This window comes from Macrobrachium nipponense, chromosome 22 (genome assembly GCF_015104395.2).
Source record: "Macrobrachium nipponense isolate FS-2020 chromosome 22, ASM1510439v2, whole genome shotgun sequence".
Classification (NCBI taxonomy): domain Eukaryota; kingdom Metazoa; phylum Arthropoda; class Malacostraca; order Decapoda; family Palaemonidae; genus Macrobrachium; species Macrobrachium nipponense.
Window position 1 is genome coordinate 44,448,256 of NC_087213.1, and position 23,065 is coordinate 44,471,320.

Below are 23,065 nucleotides of genomic sequence, written 5' to 3' on the forward strand. Positions count from 1 at the left end.
CACCCTCACATGGAAAATACCTGATAAACTCCTCCAACAGGAACCAGTGCCTATGAATTCGTTAAGGACCTTGAAAAGAAAGGTAAGTTGTTCAAGGTAAGACCCACTACCAGGGGAGAACTGTTCGCAATACCTTCAGACCTGAATACAAATGAATATATGAAAAACAATCCTGCCAGCTTTAAATTCCTCATCCTGACGACAAACCCTGCAGATTTATATTATACCATTACCCTCTGCTATTTGACACCAGGGTCATTATGGAAAACAAAATCCCAGAGTGGTCAAAGCAGAGAGATGCCACACAAAAGGACCCAACCCCCAGAGCCAACCCGCAAAGTCCTAGTAGAATGGAAAGGAACTCAGCCTAAGTCACTGAACCTTGGCATGTGGGGCTCCTTCCCCACCATGGACTTCACACCAGAACCTCAGAGATGTTTTAATTGTCAGAGGTACGGACACCATAGCAGTGCCTGCACCGCCAAAAAAGCCATTTGTGGTGTATGTAGTGGAAGACATCCCACAAACTCTGCACGGACAAGTTTAAAAAATGGACAAGAAACGAATGCCAGATGCCCCGCATGCCAGGAAACCACCATGCGTGGAACAGAAAAATGCCCGATAAGGCTACAGAAAATTGACTACTTCTTAAAGGAATCACACCTCGGAGCCTCCCTGGACACACACACACACACAGACCAGACCACAACACACAACAGCAGCTCCCACTACCCAGCAGGGATCAAGGTCCTTTGCTGCTGCAGTTAGGGGGTCGCAACAAGCCCCCAAAAACACACAGACACACCCCCAGCATAAGACACAGTCCTATGCTGCTGCAGCTGGAGGGCCTAGACCCAACAGAACTCAAAATCAGCCTCAACCTCAAAAAAAGGAACACAAAACACTCCCCAAACCACACCCAGACCACACACACGCCAACGAAACAAATAACAAACACTAGAAGAAAAATCAGTTTCTCAGAATCGGGCCAAGCCGACTAACACATACATCCTAACCTCTCCGTTACCCAAAACCCGACATATCCTCCTCACTCCAAATCCTAAAACTAGTTCCACTGTTCCTGGCTCCCCAAAAGCCATATAACCCAGTCTCCCTCCTCCTCCTACCCCACAAAGCAACAGGTTTGAAGTTCGCCCAGAACTAAAACAAGACAAATACATCGCACAGACTCAAGACCTCACAAATCTACTGGTGCAAATGCTATTCAAGTTTGCAGAACTAACAGGATCAAACTTCTCAGAGGAAATAGCTAAAGAAGTCGTTGACAAGTGCATAAGAACGTCCAGAGGACTCTTTGCATCACCATACCTACACTAATAAACAACAACAGTGCAAATGGCACTACAAATACACCCGGTGTCAGATTCATCCCAAGTAATAGTACCAGGTACATCTCCAGTGCCAGGGCCAACCTCAGAGTTGGTAGTCAAGGCACATCAAGTGCAAATGACGAGTTAGGAAACAAACAACAACACAAATGACTGCAGAGACACAGACACTAAAAATCCTCCAGTGGAACATACTAAGTGCAAACAATAAATACGCATTCCTGCAAGCACACACACAAACAAATAACTATGACATCATAATGTTACAAGAAACACTTGTCAGGGAAAACGCCAAATTCTCATTTAAAGGGTACGAAGTGTACAAAACACCATACACAGACACTAAAAGAAGGTAGACAACATCCCTTGCGGAGATGATGTAGAATCACTCAGCGTAAAACTCACACTTGCAAACACAACACTGACAGTACACAACATATACAGGGCTCGGGACAACACATTTGAAGGGGAAGCACTCTTCAGTGCAGCGACACAGGAAAACACACTAATTGGGGAGACTTCAACGCATATCACCCAAGCCTGAACTCTACACAACAAACAAACACAACTGGGAGACATCTACACCAGTTATCACGTGAATTCCCAGAGGTGTGCCTATTAAACAGTGGAGACCCAACTCACCTAAAAGGAGGAAGACTAGATCTTACCTTCACAAACTCTGCCGTAAAGGAGCAAGCAACATGGAAGCTGCACGAGACCCTCACAAGTGACCACATAGCCATTGACATTGGCCTACGGCTCAAAAAGCTGCCCCCCATACCACCGCACCAGAGAGATGGAACCCCAAGTTTGAAACAAATCGGGCTACATTCGAAGCCATAATGACGAGATGGGCGAGGGACTACCATTGCGAAAACCCTGCAAACGACATAGAACTCTTCTATGAAGAGTTATCATCAGTAAACTCAGAGAGGGCAGCAAAGCATAGTCCATGCCAAAGATCAAACGATCCAAGATCGATCACAAAGATGCATTGGTACTACTGTGAAAGGGTCAAAGAACTCAATGCCAGAGTCAAACAGAGTCAGGAAACTCTTCAGACGGGGAACCATCTGAAGAGATGCAACAGACTTCTCAGAGAGGTAATAGCCCACGCAACTGAAGAGACAAAAGAAATCAAACAACAGGCATGGTATGATTGGTGTGCCAAACATCAGCAGACAAACTCAGTAACCCAGATCTGGAGATTCCTTGCAAAAATTGCAGGGAAAAACAAGAAGAACAGCACAAAAGCATCCCATCCCAACCCCAACAAGAAGAAGCTGACAATATAGCAAGAAACTTCGCAGAAAAGAAAGGACAAAATCCCACAACCTTCCCCAAACAAACACGGGAAAAAAAATAAATGAAATCTACCCCGGCAAGGTGGAGGGAAATCAATATACTGCCTGCAACACACCTGATGACACAGACACTCCCTTTCACTATGGAAGAACTAAACAGTGCACTCAGCAAGGGGAAAAGAGACACAGCCCCTGGAGCAGATGCAATTACTTACAGCATGTTGAGACACATGGGAGACCCTGCCAAACAGGTATATCTACTCCTGGTAAACAGGACATATGCAGAGCACACCAGGCCAAAGAAATGGCAACAGCAAGACACACAACCAATACCTAAGCCAAAAGAGGAAGGCGCATATAGGCCAATATCCCCTCATTAGCTGCACTGAAAAGGTTGCAGGAAGAATGGTTCTAAAACAGACTACTATGGAAAGCAGGGCCCCCTACACCATAGGCTCTATGCCTATAGGGAAGGAGTAGGACCCATGAGTGCCTAACAGATGTGCTAAGTGCCATAAATGGCAGAAATCCATAGTGGTCTTCTTAGATCTAGAAAAAGCATATGAATTGGCCAATGCAGCAACCATCCTCTCCTCCCTAGTCCGAAAGAGGATCAAAGGTAACCTGCTTACATGGACAAAAGGATACATGCAAGACAGAGAAGCAAGAGTAGTGTTCCAAGGCAGAATGTCAGAATACTACTCTCTTGAGAACGGCACTCCACAGGGGGGCATTCTAAGCCCCTTCTTATTCAATGTCCTTATGGAAAATGTAGCCTGTCTCGAGCTACCACAAGGAGTAGAAGTCTTCATATATGCTGACGATGCAAAGACAGCTCCAAAAGACTTCAGAAATAGGTCAGCTCCAAAATCAACAGAAATAAGACAAAAGCCATGGCAATAAAACATGATCAAAATCCACCCAACCTTCTACTGAAAGGAGATGTCATAGACTGGGTGGATAGCTACACATATCTGGGAGTCTGCATTGCAGATTCACTATCTCCTGAGAAGGAAATACAGCTCCTCCAAGCCAAAACAAAAATAGGGCTTAATGCCCTAAAGAAATCACATCATTGCCAAGAAGGTGCGACATACCATCTGCTCAGGAGGTTCTACATACAAACCATCAGAGCACAAGTAGAATACACAGCACCAGTCCTGACAAATCTCAGAAAGGATCAACAGCAGAGGCTAGAAGTCATCCAAAATAAAGCAATGAGACTTATACTTGGAGCCCCAATGTGGACAAGAATTTGTCTCTTGAGGGCAGAGACACAACTGCAGTCTCTCAAGCACAGGATAGGCCAAAGAAATATTGCCATTCTGTGCAAAACCATCAGAAACAACAGAAATGGACCACACAAAAACAAAATTCAAGCGTGTATAAACCTACACGAAGAACTAGACCCGCCCAAAACCTATGCGGGCAGTATACTCCAGACACTGAGAGAACTGGGTATGCAGGACACAGTGAAACACATAACAAAGGATGTCCCACCTGAGGGATACCAAAAACCACCTCCCTGGGTCGAAGACCCAATCCGGTATAACTTCACAATACTACCGGCAAACAAAGCACTGTGCACAGCAGCACAAATGAAAACTGCAGCAGAAGCAGCAATCGGGAACACAGCAGCTGAAAACATATTACACTGATGGCTCAGTTGACCCAGAAGCTCCAGCAACTGCAGCAGCAGTGGCTGCCCAAGACTTCAAAGGAAGCTGGAGGCTATCCAACAATGCCTCCATACTACAAGCGGAACTAATGGCAATCTTAAAAGCCTTAGAAAATTCCAATTTAAAAGAAGGACACACAACAGTGCATATTGACTCCAAAGGAGCAATACTTGCTATCAAAGCGACAAATCCAAAAGAAAATGTGACACTGATAACAGCCATAAAATCATTGGCCAATTCACATCAAGCTGCTGGCAGGAGAGTCACACTAAACTGGATACCCAGCCATGTGGGAATCCAGGGAAATGATGAAAGCTGACATCCTTGCCAAAAGTGCCTCAGCTGCAGTACAGTAAGCATAAAAGTGCAACCATACATAACACACCTAAAGGAAATGGCAAAAAGCTATGCCAAACTCCAAGAAGAGAGTGAAGTACGACATCACTATCTACAGGAGTCAAGGACGTCCAAGTGGTAGGTGGATGTCACAAATCTAACGCTGCATGACATCACAAAACAAACCACTAGAAAACTCAGTCATCACACACAGATTAAGGCTAGGATACCTCTGCACCTGGCAAATGATAGGAAATGAGGGCAGTTATGTCAGTACTGTGACCGAGAGGCAATCCAGCCCCTCAAACACTACCTCCTAGACTGCCCAGAGACACAGTCTTTCAGATCGAAACTAACTGAAATAGAGCTGACACCGGCACAGATCACCAGGACACATCTTAAATACATAGGGACCACATGGGAATCCTATGTCTCACCCACCTCCCAGGTAAAAAGATGAATCACACGGCATTTCTCCATAGACACATGGGAATCTCCTAGTGTCTTTTAAACAAAAAACCAATGAAAGCCACACAAAGCACAAACCCTCTACTTCACTGTTTGCAATGGAAGTCATAAACATCTTTGGGAGCATATGTATAAGTGTGAGTATGCATGAACATGTATATCATACATATACTTGCTTAATGTTGGTTTGATATATATTGCAATATTTTCAGATGCTACACACATGTATATATATTGTGCCTAAAATGTTTATATGTAACGCCTTTCTTTCCCTCAAACTAAAACTCGCTTCCTTCTTCCTACTCAGCACTCTCCAGCTAGGCTGAGTCTCACTGCTATAAAACTTTCTCTCCTACTGATGGGTACCGTAAGGTTCAAAGGGGTTGCAATCCTGCCTGTCACCCTATCTCCTTTCTAAAACTAACCGCCAAAGCACTGTTTTTTGTATCTTTACAGATATTCCAGTTACGGGCTGCTCTAGGAGCAAGAGCCCGTGCCAGCACAAGGCTGGCTTAATCTTCAACAACAACAACGATATGTAGTATTCTACCTGAACAGAGAGAAACAGTCTGGGCCAGAAGGATTTGTGTTTTCAGGGAGACATACATTTAAAGATACTAAGATATACAAATAATGAAATTACATAGAGTTATACATCGGCAGAAAGGCCGCAGAATGCTCTATAGAATGTTTAAAAGAACAATGCGACCTGATGACTAGGTACAATGAAAAATAGGGAAAAGCGTTGTCCTTACAAATTCTCACCAAGCCGTTGTGAAGACACATTTTCGTTCTATGGACTAATTACCTTCAATATTATACAAAACCCTCTCGAAGTTAAAAGCAACACCAATTTTGTGAATAATTACTCATAGGTATGATAATAGTCAGGAGGCTTTCGACAGACAAACTGTTTTGCATAACGTATATGAGACGGACTTGGAAATGTACAGCTCCAGCTTTGTGAATATTGTCACTAACCACATTATAACCTCGTGAGAGGTCGTGATGCCTAAGTCTATATAACAATTTACTGCTACTTTGGCTTGTTATCTACGCATTACCCTCTTCAAGGTGCCAGTGCTAAACACCAGGTGTTGTCAAATGAGGAGGCCTACTGTGGCGGGATCACAAACTAAAAAAACAAAACTCTCAAAACACATTTACTTACCACATACTTGACACACTCAGGGCAAGGAGCTGCACTGTCCGCTAGATACGGCTGTCGTAACACAATACGCAGACAACCAAACAAGGACAACAACCACACATTTCAATAACTATACAACAAAAGACCACTACACAAACAATCACTAAAAAAAAAAAAAGTCAATACACCACCTACATCATCAAGGAACAACAACACTCAACAATTCACAACCACAACAACTCACGCACAACCACCTTCACGTACAATATCAACAACAATTTTAAAAACTTCAAAAACACACAAAAGAACTGACCATCAATAATATTCAAGGCTGCTGCCCAAAAAAACTGACTCTCCACCACAGGCTCTGATCACAGACTAACTCAAAATACAGACCAGACTTACGACCGACCCAATAGACACAATAACACCTTACCGAATGAGCAATTCGCTTGTTACCTATCCAATCACACGAACACAAACAACCTAACGAGCCAACAACCAAAACAGCCAGCCACTCTCTCTCTCTCTCTCTCTCTCTCTTGCAAATGAACCTTGAGAACGTTGCTTATACGTGTATCCATTCTACTTTATGCATATATATCATACATCGTGGAGTTGAGACAACTATATTAATTAGTAGATACTCTATTTCCAACAGGTAGGGTAGAAAACCATTTGCAATAAGAAATTGGGGTGTAGACCCATGCCCTGTCATTGTCTTAAAATATAAAAAGTTGATGTGTAGGCCTATGCCCCGACATTGCTTCAAAATATAAGAATCTGACTGTAGGCCTTTCCCCTGTCATTGCCTCAAGATATAAGAAATTGACGAGTTGGCCTATGCCCTGTCATTGCCTCAAAACAAGAATTTGACATGTAGGCCTTTGCCCTGTCATTGCCTCAAAATATAGAATTTTTGTGTGTAGGCCTATACCCTGTCATTGCTTCAAAATTTAAGAATTTGATGTGTAGGCCTATGCCCTGTCATTGCCTCGAGATATAAGAAATTGACGAGTAGGCCTATGCCCTGTCATTGCCTCAAAATATAAGAATTTGACGCGTAGTCCTATGCCCTGCCATTGCCTGAAAATATACAAAATTGACGAGTAGGCTTATACACTGTCATTACCTCAAAATATGAGAAATTGTCGAGTAGGCCTATCCTGTCATTGCCTCAAAATATAAGAAATTGACGTGTAGGCCTAATCTCTTAATGATATTAACATTTGACATGCAGGATTATGATGAATTAATACCCTAACATCAGAACTGGCTGCATAAGTCTGTGCTTCATTTCAATTAATGTTGTCTATGTCGGATCGCTAATGTAGGTCAACACCAATTTAAAAAAAAAAAAAAAAAAAAAAAAAGGCAAAATGACGTGTGTATTTATGCTGCGCATCATTAAAAAAAAAGTTGCACCGATAAAATGATCCAAGGTCTTCATAGTGATGATATATAACATAATATATCTTTTATCAGAGATCTCAATTACATGCTTCACAACTCCAGGAACTCAAATCTGTGGTGTCATGATTCATGCGCGCAACTCAACATTACTAAAAGGAGTCAAATCCCTACTGGTAATCATTTGGAATGTTAACTAGTGTGACGTCATTTCCCCTTCGAGAACTAGCCAATTACTGACGTGCAGTGGGAGGGGCTTAGCTGCAAAGCATGGCAAACTCTGCTACAGTGTCTAATTTATAGTTTTCAAGGTCGCTGAGATGAATAGTGATACTTCCAATGTCCTTTAAGTAAACGATTAGCCCCAATAGAAAGGGGTGTGGAAAGGGGGTGGGAGGGTGGTGACATCTAAAATAACAGAAAACTATGGATGTTAGTGTCTGATCCATAGCTTTTGAGGTTGCTGGGATAAACAGTGAGACTCCCGATGTCCTTCAAGGCCAAGTTCAGCCTCAATAGGAATAGGGGTGAGAAGTGGTGAAATGTAAAATGTCAAAAATGCTGGACAATGTAACTGAAGCAACAATCTTGACAGGGAAGGGAGAGAGAGAGAGAGAGAGAGAGAGAGTAAGAGGGAGAGGAAGTGAGAGAGAGAGTAGAGGGGGTTTGGGAGGAGAAAGAGAGTTTATCAGTCGTCATTCACAGTTTTTCCATGCAGTGCCAGGTTGGTCAGCTATCATATATATATATATATATATATATATATAGATATATATCTATATATATATATATATATATATATATATATATATATATAATATATGAGTCATATCACATTACCATGATTCATATACATACATCGAGTTACAAATGTCCTTTAATATCTAATTCCCTCTACCTCGGAATTAACATATTTTCATATATGTTAACCGAAGGGGAATTTTTTAGTCAATAAGAAATTTGTCGGTTCACGGGCACAAACTATCGAACGCAACAAATTCAGGAAGCACATTGAAGCTTTAAACCACATCGCCACCGCAAGAGGGTAAAAGTTAATGATGCCTCTCAACTACAAATACCTGTCGCTCTCAGGTGTTCGTTGTTTTGGAGTCGGCATCAACCTACCTCGACCTCGGTAACGTTGTAGACTGTAGAGCTTTTGTCCGCACGTAGCTATTATACGAGTCATATCACATTACCGGGATTCATATGCATACATCGAGCTACAAATGTCCTTTAATATCTAATTCGCTCTACCTGAGAGCGACAGGTATTTGTAGTTGAGAGGCGGCATAAACTTATACCTTCTTACGGTGGCGGTGTGGTTTAAAGCTTCACTGTGCGCCTTGAATTTGTTGGGTTCGATGGTTCGCAGCCGTGAGCCGACAAATTTCTTATTGACTAAAAAATTCCCTTGGGTTAACGTACATGAAAATATATTAATTCCGAGGTAGAGCGAATTAGATATTAAAGGACATTTGTAGCTCGATGTGTATATATTATATATGTATATATATATATATACATATTAGATAGATATAATAAAAATATATATATATATATATATATTATATATATAGACAACACACACAGATATCTAGTATACACACACACACAATAATAGAACATATAGATATATCTCTATATATATATATATATAATAATATATACGCACACACACACAATATATAAACAATCACTATATGTATATGTATATATATATTAATAAATTAAAAATATATTATATATATATATATAATTAATAGATTATATATTTTTTTTTTTAATATATGTATGGTTAGAATATCATATAGATATACATATATATATATATATATATATATATATATATATTATAATTATTATATATATATATATAATATAATATAGATATAGAACGCACACTCACACACATATATACTAATCTTATTATATGTATATATATATTAATATATTATATAATATATATATATATATATATATATATATATATATATATATATAATAATTTAATATATATATATGTATGTATGTTATCCTATATAATTATATATATGTTACCTAATATAATTATGATATTATATAGTATATATATTATATATATTATATATATTTCCGTCTTTCTAATCCCACTTTTAATGGAAATTTGCCCTCTCTCTCGCTTTCGTGTTGACTAGCATTTTCTCTCTGCAGTTATTCTCAAAATACTTAGGTCTAGGCCTAATTCCAATGTTCTCAATATAAACCAGTGAAAGTGGTTTATTTGCATTAGGGACCGAATAAAGATATAACATTCCGAATGTACTCTGTAATTGCTAGAATTATCCCTATAAACCTATGGCTCATTCATGTTACGGCCCGTTGCCCTTCTCTCTCTCTCTCTCTCTCTCTCTCTCTCTCTCTCTCTCTCTCTCTCAAATAACTGCTCCCTTTCTTTGCCCAACATATAATTGGCCCATTTCATGCACACGAAAACAGTTTCAATAAAATTTACGCGTTTCTTTTGTGAGTATATACCCCTTGTAGTTATTCTTAACTACATACGTATAGGTCTAGGTTTTATCACTCTTAACCAGTCAAATTTGGTTTACTTGCATTAAGAATAGAACGAAAGATATATTTATACACTTTAATTGGCAGAAGTATTCGTATAAGCCTATAGTTATTACATTTATCCACAATTTTAAATGTAATAGTAGATGCAACAAAACTAGAGTCGAAGTGTTAAATACCTGGATCAACAGTGGCACTATCAGGCCGGGCGCACATTGAGACGCAGGCGACACAGGCAACGCAGCACAGAGCAGGGCAGAAAACTGCATTTCACTATTTTAAATGGAGGCGCGCACATTATCAAACAGGACAGCACAGCGCAGGGGCAGACCTGCTTCGGCCTGCATCACGCAGTGTTTGAAACGCAGTTTTCTGCGCACATGCGGCACAGGAAGTAACTCGCTCAGTAATCCACATGATATCATCCTCTGATGACGAATAACGAGAGCGTACGGACATTTGATGATGATAGTAGTTCGGTCAAAGAAGGGAACCCACAACTCATCACTGCTTCACGTTAAAATCCCGGACTCAACGATGAATTAGATAATGGTGGGGAGAGTATTGTTGACCCTACAGCTCATGCATGAAAAGTAAAGAAAAATCAGAACGATGTTACTACTCTGCTCAAGTAATCGATCTTAATAAATCATGAAGAGAGAGTTAAACAGAGAGCACTTGTTACGAAAAAAATTTGAGGAAAAATTTGGACAGGAAGAAAGAGATCCACTTCATTTTGCATAGTTTGAAGAAACCTTGCTCGGCATGTCTCCTTATCCCCAAAGCCATTCCTCCCACTCATCCTATGGTCCTACTTCTCGTGCATGTACAGACGGCCAACGAAGAATTGGCGTAGTTTCTTAATTCATTGTTCGTTATGGAAATATTGCCATATGCAGGTGCCAGATTATTTACGTAACAAAAAATAACATTTCCTTTCAAAGGTGCTATACTTGAAATAAATTACATTAGAACTGAGTAGACTTATTCAATGTATTAAAGATAATTATTTTGCAAAGTAAGGAAAATATATACCGATGGGTCCACGATTTCTAATTTAATCTCAACTCTAGCTTCGTGACAGCATACCGAAGATTTTGAAGTTGGCTTTGCTGCCGCTCGAGTCTTGACTCAACGTATCGTACTGCACTGCGGTGTTGTCATTTCGTCTCCTACAGCCAATAAACAATACATCAAGGCGTTAACATTCTTTGAAAACGATGTTTAGTTAAACTAATTTTGTCCTTTGATCAATAAAATAATTTGCATGACACACTTAGTGGGCCTAAATTGGACTTCTGATTTTCCCACATGATTTGCCTAGGTCTATTTTCAGCAGTATACTCTCTCGGATACGTAATATTAATGAATATTTAAATCACCATATATATATATAGATAAATATATATATATATATATATATATATATATATATATATATATATATATATATATATATATATATATATATATATATATATATGTATACCTACTAGACCTACTATCATAAGCATGTTATAAGTAGCTGAAAGGATAAGAAATATGAAAGGTGACGTTCTCGTTTAAGTCTATTTCATTTTTTTTTTTTTCAAGAAAAACCTACCGCTTTAATCAAGGGTTGCTCTTTGACGGCCACAGGGTGTAACACGAGCGTATGCACATATTTTGTGGAATGAAAGATAAAGTTTCTTTGAACAAAAAATATTTTATAAACATGCATTTTAAGGCGTCCGTTGTCGGTGGGGGGAATTTTAAAATAACCGTTATCATTAGTGATGCTTTCACGAGATGGAGTTAGTAGTGAGAAGTCGGATCTAGTCGCCTGAGATGTAAAAGAGAGCGGAGGTGGCGTATAGGAGTGAGAAGGATTAGGCTGATGTTAATAAAGTATCTCCCAATGAAATGTATTCTTTAGGTTTTGAAGAAAAACATGCATGCATCATTGAAACCGTTTCCCTCCCTATCCGTGGTATTCACTGGCCAACGATAAAAAAACAAAACAAAAAGAGTAAGCCTAACTGAATCTCTTATCCAGCAAAGATAAGTTTGCTTATTCATCAGACTTATTCATTAGACAACTATCAAAGACTTCAGGTGTAGATTTTAAAATCTTTTCCTCTCCATCTAAAGTATTCATCAGACACCAGTCATAAGCGTAGAGCTAGTTATGATTCCTGGTTCAGCAATGTCGTGACGAGGCACTAGAATTCAAAGTTCACAAATGAATGTTGCTCAGCAACATTTACACTACTGTATTGCCTTGCTCTCATGTGGTGCTTCGAGGTGTTCCACCTCTAGGCCCATGTTCTAAGTTTTGCCGTTCTTTAAACAATTTTATTCATCTATGTATGATTCTCTCCGGTTTATTAAGCTTTCTTTATATCTCTCCAACAGAAACTTGCACCGAATGCAGTGCAATAATTCTCTCGCTCATCGAGGGATGTTTCTTAGACCGATAAATGACACATTGACATTAGATTCCCGTGCACATAACATCAAAAGCAATAGAGTGAGGTCGCCTGGTTCACACTGTTAGGATATCTTTTTTTTCCCCTTTTGTTTTTAAATTTGATAGCATTTTGTGAGATCCCAATGTTATATGTAAAATTTAACAAATGGAATAGTTCAACTACCTTCAACTTAATACTGAAATGATAATTTAAGGACTATATGTAATACTACTAGTGATAGGTGTCTCCTATCTATTTGGTAATGTATATCTATGGTTGTGATATGACGTTTTTTATCACTTCGTTTCGTTCACGTCAATTTTGCTATATGGAAAATAGTTTTACATAATAACATAACATAATGTTCTAAAGATATCAGTGACTGTTTTTAAAGTTATTACACATGATTTCTTCCATCTTTGAAAAGAAAATAGATAAATAAGGTATGAATCGTGCGTCAGGCAGGTGAACGAAAAATTATGAAACTCTGCCAAGAGTTTTTTGGCCGACAGTACACCTACTGATGCATCTACTACTGACATATCACAGTCTCTCCCTGTGCTTTCAGAACAGTATCAGGACACATCCCCTGATTTCCCACCAAATTATTATATGATGTGAAAGTAATAATTATGTCTGATGATTTTGTTCGTTTCTGATGAATCTCTCGGAAAGACCTGATTGCTTATCAACACTGTTTTCCCTGTTACTTTTCCTTTTTACGATTATCATTATAATGACATTATGGAGGCAGTATTGCAGGTCAAAAGAAAAGGGAATTGTTCATCTTTGGATTTTTTCCTCCATTCCTATATTGCAGAAAGAGAGATATGAAGGAAAATAAAACTGACATTAAAAATACAGCCAGTTTTTCTCTACTTACGATTGGTTTTTGGGCTTTGCAACCTTCAAATGATATGTCACTTTGCATCATGTTATGCACCTCATCAAATTGTTCTCTGCTTAATCTGAAATAATTCTTCACAGTGATCTCGTTCCCCAACCAATGCACATTGTAAGAATACCCATTGTAATATTGTGGAATAAAGGTATTATTATCATTATTATTATTTTTTATTTATTTATTTATTTATGTTTTGCTCTATCACAGTCCTCTAATTCGACTGGGTGGATTTATAGTGTGGGGTTCCGGGTTGCAGCCTGCCTCCTTAGGAGTCCATCACTTTTCTTACTGTGCACCGTTTCTAGGATCACATTCTTCTGCATGAGTCCTGGAGCTACTTCAGCCTTTAGTTTTTCCATATTATTATTATTATTATTTTTATTATTATGATTATTATTATTCTTATTATTAATAATAATAAAATAATAATAATAATAATAATAATAATAATAATAATAATGAATAATAATAATAATAATAACAAAGTATTCTCGAATTCATTTTCCGAGTCAGATTCCGAGCTGAGGTTTCTCAGGTAATCATAAGCGGCAGCCATGATCACAGGACCTGCACAGGACGACAGACTGCTTCTCAATGTGCGCACCACGCCTATGGTGCCCTGGGCTGACCTGCCCTGCCCTGCCCCGAGTCTTCCCTGCTCTGCCCTGCCCTGCCCCGAGTCTTCCCTGCTCTGCCCTGCCCTGTGTCTCAATGTGCGCCCGGCCTTCACTCAGAGGTAAACGTTGGTTCGGTATGGGATCATCCTTCAATTTTCCTGCATTTAAAGGGCAGTAGTTAGGCAGTCATTCATGCCTGAGGGTTCTTGCATAATTGCTTTGTTGAAAATGAACCGGACACACTTGCGTTTTTGGTGTTTATATGGTCACTTCTGCAGATGTTCACCCATTTCCTACACATTTCGGGGTCTTTAGGGCAACGGTAAAAGCTAACATTTTCCCTTCCAACATTGTCCCTTCCTGGTTTATAACATCCAGAAATAGCACATATCACCTTGGCAGTAACGCGTCACATTCCAAATGCCTCAAGTATAGTCACGAATTCCTGAAAACTTCCGCCAAGCTATTGCCACATGCAAGGGGAAACAGGTGAAGACTTGCCCAGTAGCTACCGATGTCTCTCCATGTGACGTCATGCGCAGGAGTTGAAAAATCGACCTCTGCGTAACTCGCCTCATCATCTTATATCTTGGGATAGCTCATGTTCAAGACAAATGCACCCCGTTTCGTGGTGCACTGTAAGCTTTACTTTGCAGCGTCCCCTCGGACCGTAGCTGCAACCTCAATCGTTTCTTATACGTGTACTCTGTTCATATTCTCTTTCTTCCATCTGACTTTTCACCCTCCTGTGACAACATTCAAACCTTCTCACTGTCAATTTCCCTTCCAGCGCTGAATGACCACGTAGGTCCCAGCGGCGCTTGGCCTTTGGCCTAAATTATATATTCTATTCTATATCTAAAACTTATTCGCAGTCCACATTACAATAATGATTTCTGAAAAATTGCTTATTCTCATTAATAAAAGTTCCTGTCCATGAAACCCCCACCTTGGTAAGTATCTCAAAACTTTCACGGGTTTGACTCTCCAGACTGGGTGCCTGGAATATAGTATTTCGAGAGTGACTCAGTGTCAGTTAAGAGTACATCTCGTGCATCTGGGGCTCTTGTTTCGTGCTTGAAGCAATTTTGCTGGCTAGGCGAACTTTTTACGGTAACTATGTGATGGAACCTAACAGTTGAACCAATAAATCAATAGCGGAGAGATGTATAACATGTTTGTAAATTGATGGCAGGTAGATATATAAATGTTTAAGCGTTCAGGATTTCGGTAAATATAAATCTTGGATTGTCTGATGATGAACTGATGTTTAATGTGATGTTTTGGTTGGAGACGGTACGTATTTTTCTTGATGAAAAAGTTTAGAATCTACAACTAATCTTTCCTTCACGGCAACAAGAACATATTTTCTTTTAGATCATCCACGCAGAGAGAGAGAGAGAGAGAGAGAGAGAGAGAGAGAGAGAGAGAGAGAGAGAGAGAGAGATGTTAAACCTAAGGACTAAATTTAGGTATTGTGAATCACATTGACCTGCACTGGCGTCATTATGTAGGTGCATCATTTCTTCTAACACGTTTCCGCTTAATGAAGCAAATGGCTCTAAATTTAGACCATGGAGTCAATTAGCTGAGTTTGCTTACCTGCTCTGCGCTCTCTCACCCATTTCATGAGGAACAGTTAGTTGGACAACGGTGAAAGATAATTTCTCCCTCGTCAATTCCAGCTGTCCCTCTTTAAGAATTGTACGTTGTTTTCGATTGGGGATTTGATACTTATCAGGTAAACAGTTGTTTTTAACGCACGTGCTCGTGCTGAAACGGATTACACGAGAGGAATAATTTTCTTTAGAAATAACCACGACATAACGGGGAAAAAAGCTTAAAGTGTCCTCAATTTTTCCCAATTCTAGTGTAGTTGACCAAATATCCTCTAAGAGAAGATAGTGCAAACCGTTTATTGAGATAATCTAAAAAGAAGAAAACGCATAAGAGAAGACGAGAATGCTCACTTAGAAGCCTGTGGATGCAGTCCTGGTGTCTTATATTGTTTGACAAAAAATCACAAAGAAAATATTCCTTTAATACCAGGGCTATCAACCTTAGATATATTACTGACAATTCTTGCAAATTTTTCGACTTGAAAAAATGTTCAAACTTAAGCAAGATTATTATTGGTAAGCATAAGCATCGAGAGTCTATGTACAAATGTTCCTACGACAGAGGTCATAGAAATCATAACACTCATAACAATCAAATTGTACTATGGAAACAAAAATTCTAAGTTTATTGTCTTACTAAATCTCATTGTTGTTTTATCACTTTTATTATTGATAAAGAGTATTATTATATAAAAGAATTAGATTAGGTAAACCGACATCAACTACTTGGTCTATGTTTCCTTATATTTTCATAAGACTAAATGTTTAGAAATTTTACAGGGGTGCACAACCTTTTGAGCTACTCGGGCCACATCATCAAACATATATATAGTCGAGGGCCACTAGACTAGATTTTACATGAAATGATAAATAGTTTGTAGAATGTTTAAAGATAAAAAAAACACAGTTGCTCACCTGTTTTGTTTTAATGAGATTTTTGACACTGAGATTCATGTACAAGATTTTATGTTAGGATGGAAATTTGTGGTTGCCAGTCTTAAAACAGAGTGCAGATTTTGATCACTTAGCCTGCTACGAATATTTGACTTGGTCTGGTTGAGCAGACTAAATGTTTGTTCACATATGTAGGTAGAGCCAAATAAGTTTGCATAAATAGCAGCTTTGTTTCTCAAATAAGGAAACTGATCTTTGGCCAAGCAATTATAAAAGTTGAGCAAGTCCCCTTCATTATACTTGGTACGAAGGCTGTCATTATTCTGAAGATCAATCAGTTCGATTTGTGCTTCGAATTCTACTTCATCAGGAGATACAGAAAAGGGGTTGCTGAACAACTTCAAATCATTGACTTCTTTCTTTAGGTCCTCAAATCGGCTCTCAAAGGCCTCCAAAAGTTTTCCTAATTTTGCTGCATAATATTCATGTCTATTGCATACTTTGTGTTTCTCACACATAAGTTTGTAATTTGGGAAGTGTCCTAACTCTCCTTTAACTATCTGTAACTGAAACAATTTTAGTTTTTGTTCGAAAGCTGTCACATAATTGGCTAGCTGAGAAATAAGTTGGTTATTCCCCTGAAGTTTATGATTCAAGTTATTTAAATGACTTGTGAGATCTACAAGAAATGACAAATCACAAAGCCAGTCAGCATTTGTAAGTTCTGGTACCATCTTATTCTTTTCATTAAGAAATATCTCAATTTCATCCAGAAGACTGATAAATCTTTTCAGCGTATTTCCCCTGCTTAATTAACCACCTTACTTGAGTGACAAAACACTAAATCGCCATATTCTGCTTCAATTTCATCAAGAAATTGCTTGAATTGCCGGTGATGCAAAGCTGAGCGTGACTTGATAAAATTGACTGTAGAAACTACAACTTTCATTACATGATCAAAGTCCAGTTCTTTTCCACACAAATTTTGTTGATGTATTATGCAATGAAATTGTTTCAGTTCATATTTTCGCTCTCCAAGGTGTTTAATCAATAGCTGCACCAATCCATTCTGCTTGCCTATCATTGCAGGAGCCCCATCAGTTGATATTCCTACTAACTTGTCCAAATCTAACTCAATTACTGAAATTTCTTCTAAAAGTCCATTAAGTAAATCACTACCAGTTGTCTGCCCCTTCAATGAACTGAGCCCTACGAGTTCCTCATGAATAGGAAAGTCCTCTGTCACACCACGTACAAATACAAGTAGCTGAGCCGTAGATGTAACATCAGTAGATTCATCAGTGGCTAGGGAGAAGTACACAAATTGTTTACTTTTCTCCTTCAACTGGTCTACTATATCACCAGATGTTTTTCAAAACATCTGGAGAAAGTTTTTGAGCAGCAAGTAGAATACACTTTTTAATGAAATCCCCCTCTGAAAATGCCTTGGAATGTTTAGCAATCAGGTTTGCAGTTTCATAACTCACTTCTGTTACGTCCTGTGCCTCTTTATTTTTCTGAATAAACATATTTTTCTGCACCTGAAAACCTTGCATTAGTGATTTAAATTTCTGCTTTCTTAGATCACCAACAAATTTTTCATAAGGCTTGTGCTTTGTCAGATAATGCCTTTGCAAATTGTATTCCTTACAAACGGCCACACTATTCTGGCATATCAAGCAAATGATTTTTTTTTCACTGTTTTCCACAAAGAAATATTTATCTGTCCATATTTCTTGAAATTTTCTATGTTCATCTTCAACTTTCTTTTTCGACTTGAGTTTTTGTCCACAGAAGTACCAGAAGCCATAGTAGCTAAGCAAAATTAATCTGAAAACACTACAATGATAAATGCCTGGCCTTGTAGCAATATCTCCTATTTTAGACTGCAAAGAAACTATCGGAGCTCAGGCAAATTGGCTAACTTGGAAGGTTGCCAAATAATCATTTTACAAACTTTTTAAACTGGAATTTAGATGTATTAGGAAACCATAATTATGAATGTAAAATACAATAAAAAAAAGAAAAACAAGAAAAACAAAAACAGGTTTCGCATCTGTTTAAAAAGAGAATAGTATTCAAAATTATGATAAATATTAATTTAGATATAACTTCAGGTGGTTACCTTCCCTTCACAACAACGAGGTTTACTCCCGTCTAGACAACGGTCTACACGAGGTGAACGCGTATGGCTGTCTACAAGCCATACGGCCGCGTTCACCTCTTGTCTCGACTGCTTTCGTGTTCGAGGATGGTGATGTAATTATGAATTTAGTGAATGAACTGATTATAGATAACGAGATAATTCAACATAACAAGAAAACACAAAAGAATAATATACTATATATATAATATTATATTATATAATATATAATTAATAGATATATAATTTAAAACATGTAGATGTCTAAATGTATGTACTATATATCTATATATATATATAATATATATATAGATTATATATATATATATATATATATGTTTATATATGCACAGACACATATACATACATACATACATATGTATGTGTGTGTGTGTGTGTGTGTGTGTTATATAGTACATTTTTACTATTTGTAATTATATCATAAGAGACGGAGTAATATGATATTTATTATTTTCTTTACTGTACAGAGAGTGATATATTGTGTTTTCTATGATAACTTCGAGGGCCGCCATGGGCTTCACTGGGGGCCGCATGCGGCCCGCGGGCCGCCGGTTGTGCACCATTGGAACTTTAGATAAATGCCCTTTAACTTTTCAACTATTTTATATAGGTGGTATATCGATGACATTTTCTCCATTAAAAAAATGATGCCATAAAATTCTTTAAAAACTTAAAATCAAAATACACCAATATCAAATTTACTATAGAGAAAGAAAGCGATGGAAAAAGGCCATTCTTAGATCTATCAGAAACAACAACTGACTACAACATAGAAACGGTAATCTATAGACATTCCTCTTTCTCTGGAATTGGCTCCAATTTTTTCAAGTGAATGCAATAGAGGAGACAAATTAAACAACATAAGCACTTTGCTCTTCAGAGCATGCAGGTTGACCTTAAATTACCTTATTTTTCGTAAAGAAATAACGTTTATGAAGGCAGCCTTTAACAACAGATAGGGTGTTTTTACAAATAAATTAATAGCTTTCCAAATTATTTCATAGACAATAATGGGCTAAAGGAAATAGGAGACCAATAATAAATTTCAGATTCCTTTTCGTATCAAATAAGATCAACATTGCAATAAAAAGAATAATGAAACTGATGACTAAAATATACTTGAAAGATGTAGGAGTTCGAATGGTGTTTTTCAGTGATTTTATAATATGCATAAGCTACTGTAGTGTAATCGTGTTCACTGATTGTATAATACACATTTGTTTCCGAAGTGGAGTTCGGGCTATTTAAGGAGATCAACAAAACTGTTGGCTACCAAAGCTTTTGAACACATATGTAGGCATCAGCTCAAGGACCATTTTACTGCTAGGTAAGACACCTTAGTCATTCATAAGAAAACACTGTCATGGCTTGTGTAACTTTGATTTTAATAATTCTGACTACTATTTTAAAAAAGCTCCATATGAAAAAGGACTAATACTAGTATGGACTTTTTACACAATAAACTGAAACCAGCTTTGAATGCAAGCGTCTCTGACCTCTGCATGAATGTCATTTTATCAACTTCATCTTTTATCATAATTCAGTTTGTTAATTACATATCCATTTAAGTTTTGTCTTCGGTACAAACGTATATACTGTTGACTTTTACAGGACCTGAAGATGGACATCCGAATCGTTGTTACAGAAAGAGTGAATAAAGGAAGACAGAATATTGAAATATGTTTAGGAAGTGCAGTTCCTCACCCAGTTACGATTTTGTCATATGAAGTACAAGATTAGAAGACCAAAAATTAAGAAGTGTCTGTTGGTTTTATGATGCCGAATTTAGGTTATATAGTTAACAGGCCAGGCACAGGTGTGGCATCCATTGCAACGGGTAAAAAAAAGTGAGAAATCCTAATTCACAGGATAAATGAGGAGAGTTAGTTCTATTCAGATTTCAAAGCCTAAAACAAACAATGGAACTTCAGTAACAAGCTTGATTTTCCCGCCTTTACTCTTTAAATCGATTTTGAAATTAGGGTTCGCAAATGTAAAGATGGTGTTGACTATAAATTTACTGTTTGCAAGAAAAACAGTAGATACATGCAAAGAATGAAATAGCCTGTTGTTAGTCCAGGCATTTCGGAACTTTAGATCGGGAGAAATTTGGGAGAGATGAAATACAGAATACCTAAAGTCCCCTAAGTTCCTATGTGTAGAATTTGAAATATAGCCAAGGTACTGTTTTTGCAATATTTTGCACCACGGAACTATGTTATATTTTGCCGGTTTTGGTCATCAAAATAAATTCTGAATAATCCAAGAACCAAATGTTACAGAAATGGTGGCGCACACACCACACAAAATTTGATGAATTAATCATAAGTGAAAGTAAGACTGAATTTTGCCTCTTTATTCTAAAATATATTATTTCATTTTTCAGAAAATGGAGCCATCCTCAATGCTGGCCTACCCTGTACTTAGAATGATCATGAATAAAGAGGATTGTGTCTGCTTTGTGGGAAAAGCCTTTAAGAGGGAAATACAGTGACAGTTACATGGGGTTTAAGTATTATAATCAACATTAGCACACGTCGAAAAAATGGCGTATCCCAGATGCTGGAAGGACTATCATCTTTTTGCGTTCACGTCGCCTGCCGTAAAACTTACACACGAGACACTAGCATTGAATCTATGCTAAACCCTTCATCCAAACAGGCAAAATCCCTTAGATCATCACTCCATCCCTTTGAATTTAAGCTTTATTGTCTGTTTTGTGGGGATGAATAAGATAAAACTGCTGATCAGCGGAGGCCACTGAATTGCAGAGACGTGTATAAAGTGCGAACTTTTGAGTGCAAAGAATCTATTAAGAAAGCGGCGGAACGTCGCAATGATGAGTGGGGGCACCCTGTCCTGACAGGACCAACTGAGGGAAAATATCACAATAATTGTTATAAAAATTTTGCAAACCGCCATCCATTCACAAACGTGGTCGATCACAAGATGTTGCTCTTGCTGAATCCTTCAAATATTGATTTTCTCTTTTGGTCAACAAAGATGAGTGCTAGTACTCTATTGAAGAGCTTCTTATGAAACTTGAGGAATATCTTCCATCTTCTAGGGCTGTTTGCTCAGAAAAGACACTGAGGCAAAGACTAAAGGACTACTACGGTAATGATGTCATAATAACAAGGCAGCATGGGAAGAAGGCTGCTGCTTGTTTTCGAGACACAGGGTGTAAGATTTTAAAGAGTTCATGGTACACACAAAAATCACTGGATCCTGAGGAAGAGCATTTACGGATTGTGAGAACAGCTGTAGCAATAATTAGATAGGATATTCGATCTGTGGCATACCAAGCTGATGAGTATGAGCCTCAACATTCGGCATTTGATAATGCAATGTGTGTTGTACCAAATAGTTTGGAAGTGTTCCTTGATGATGTGTTCAACAAACGAAAGAAAAGCACAGGAGTTGACAAAAAGAGAAAGTGTGTGGTTATTAGCCACGCCATTTTTTCAACAAAAAGGTCAAGATCTTTTCTGCCCATGGTTCAAGTTAGACTATCCCCATGCATCCACGAACATGTTAGATCCCGCCACCTGCTAGGCATATTATTCAACATGGGACTTTGTGCTTTTTATGGAATGGCAAGAAGCCATGAATCTTCACAGCTGTGCTTGATGATCTTTGGTTAGGTTGTCACATGCTGCCAAGTGATTGTGGTTGGAATTTGGTGAAAGGAGAGTTATATCCAGTTCTAACTTATCAGCCTCCAGCCCCTGACGATCTTTGAATCTGGCAAGGCTGTTTGTAAACAAGGATTTGGTCGCGTGAAAAGCTGGTATTCAATGTTCTCTAGTGCGTGCTCACTGTCGTAGTGGTGGCTGCAATAATTCTGAAAAACCAGATGCAAGTGAAGAACCAGACCACAGGGGACGGCAAACTGATTGATGGCCTTTGGGTTTTGTTTCATTTAATGGCACTGATATACTGTAGTTATGTAGTTGTGATATTTTTCTGAGGAACCCATCGCTAGAACCACTAATTTGTAATACTTTCTAGAAGAAATCCATTCAAGAACACATCACGTAGAATAAAGTTGCCAGTAGAGAACATTGTTTGCATGTCTGCATGGGCATCATTAATTATTTTGTGGATTATTGGTCATTTAATGACCATGTAGGTGTTTTGGGAACAGCACAACAACGTTTACTGCATT

At 38.2% G+C, this 23,065-nt stretch overlaps 1 long non-coding RNA gene across 1 annotated transcript in view; it reads right to left on the reverse strand.

The window, feature by feature from the left end:
• Positions 1 to 6,675, reverse strand: part of LOC135198387 (uncharacterized) — a 29,296-nt gene extending 22,621 nt beyond the window's left edge. The window contains exon 1 of the long non-coding RNA XR_010310786.1: positions 6,600 to 6,675. This is a non-coding gene — a long non-coding RNA (uncharacterized LOC135198387). The remainder of the gene's footprint in view (positions 1 to 6,599) is intronic.
• Positions 6,676 to 23,065: the final 16,390 nt, after the last annotated feature.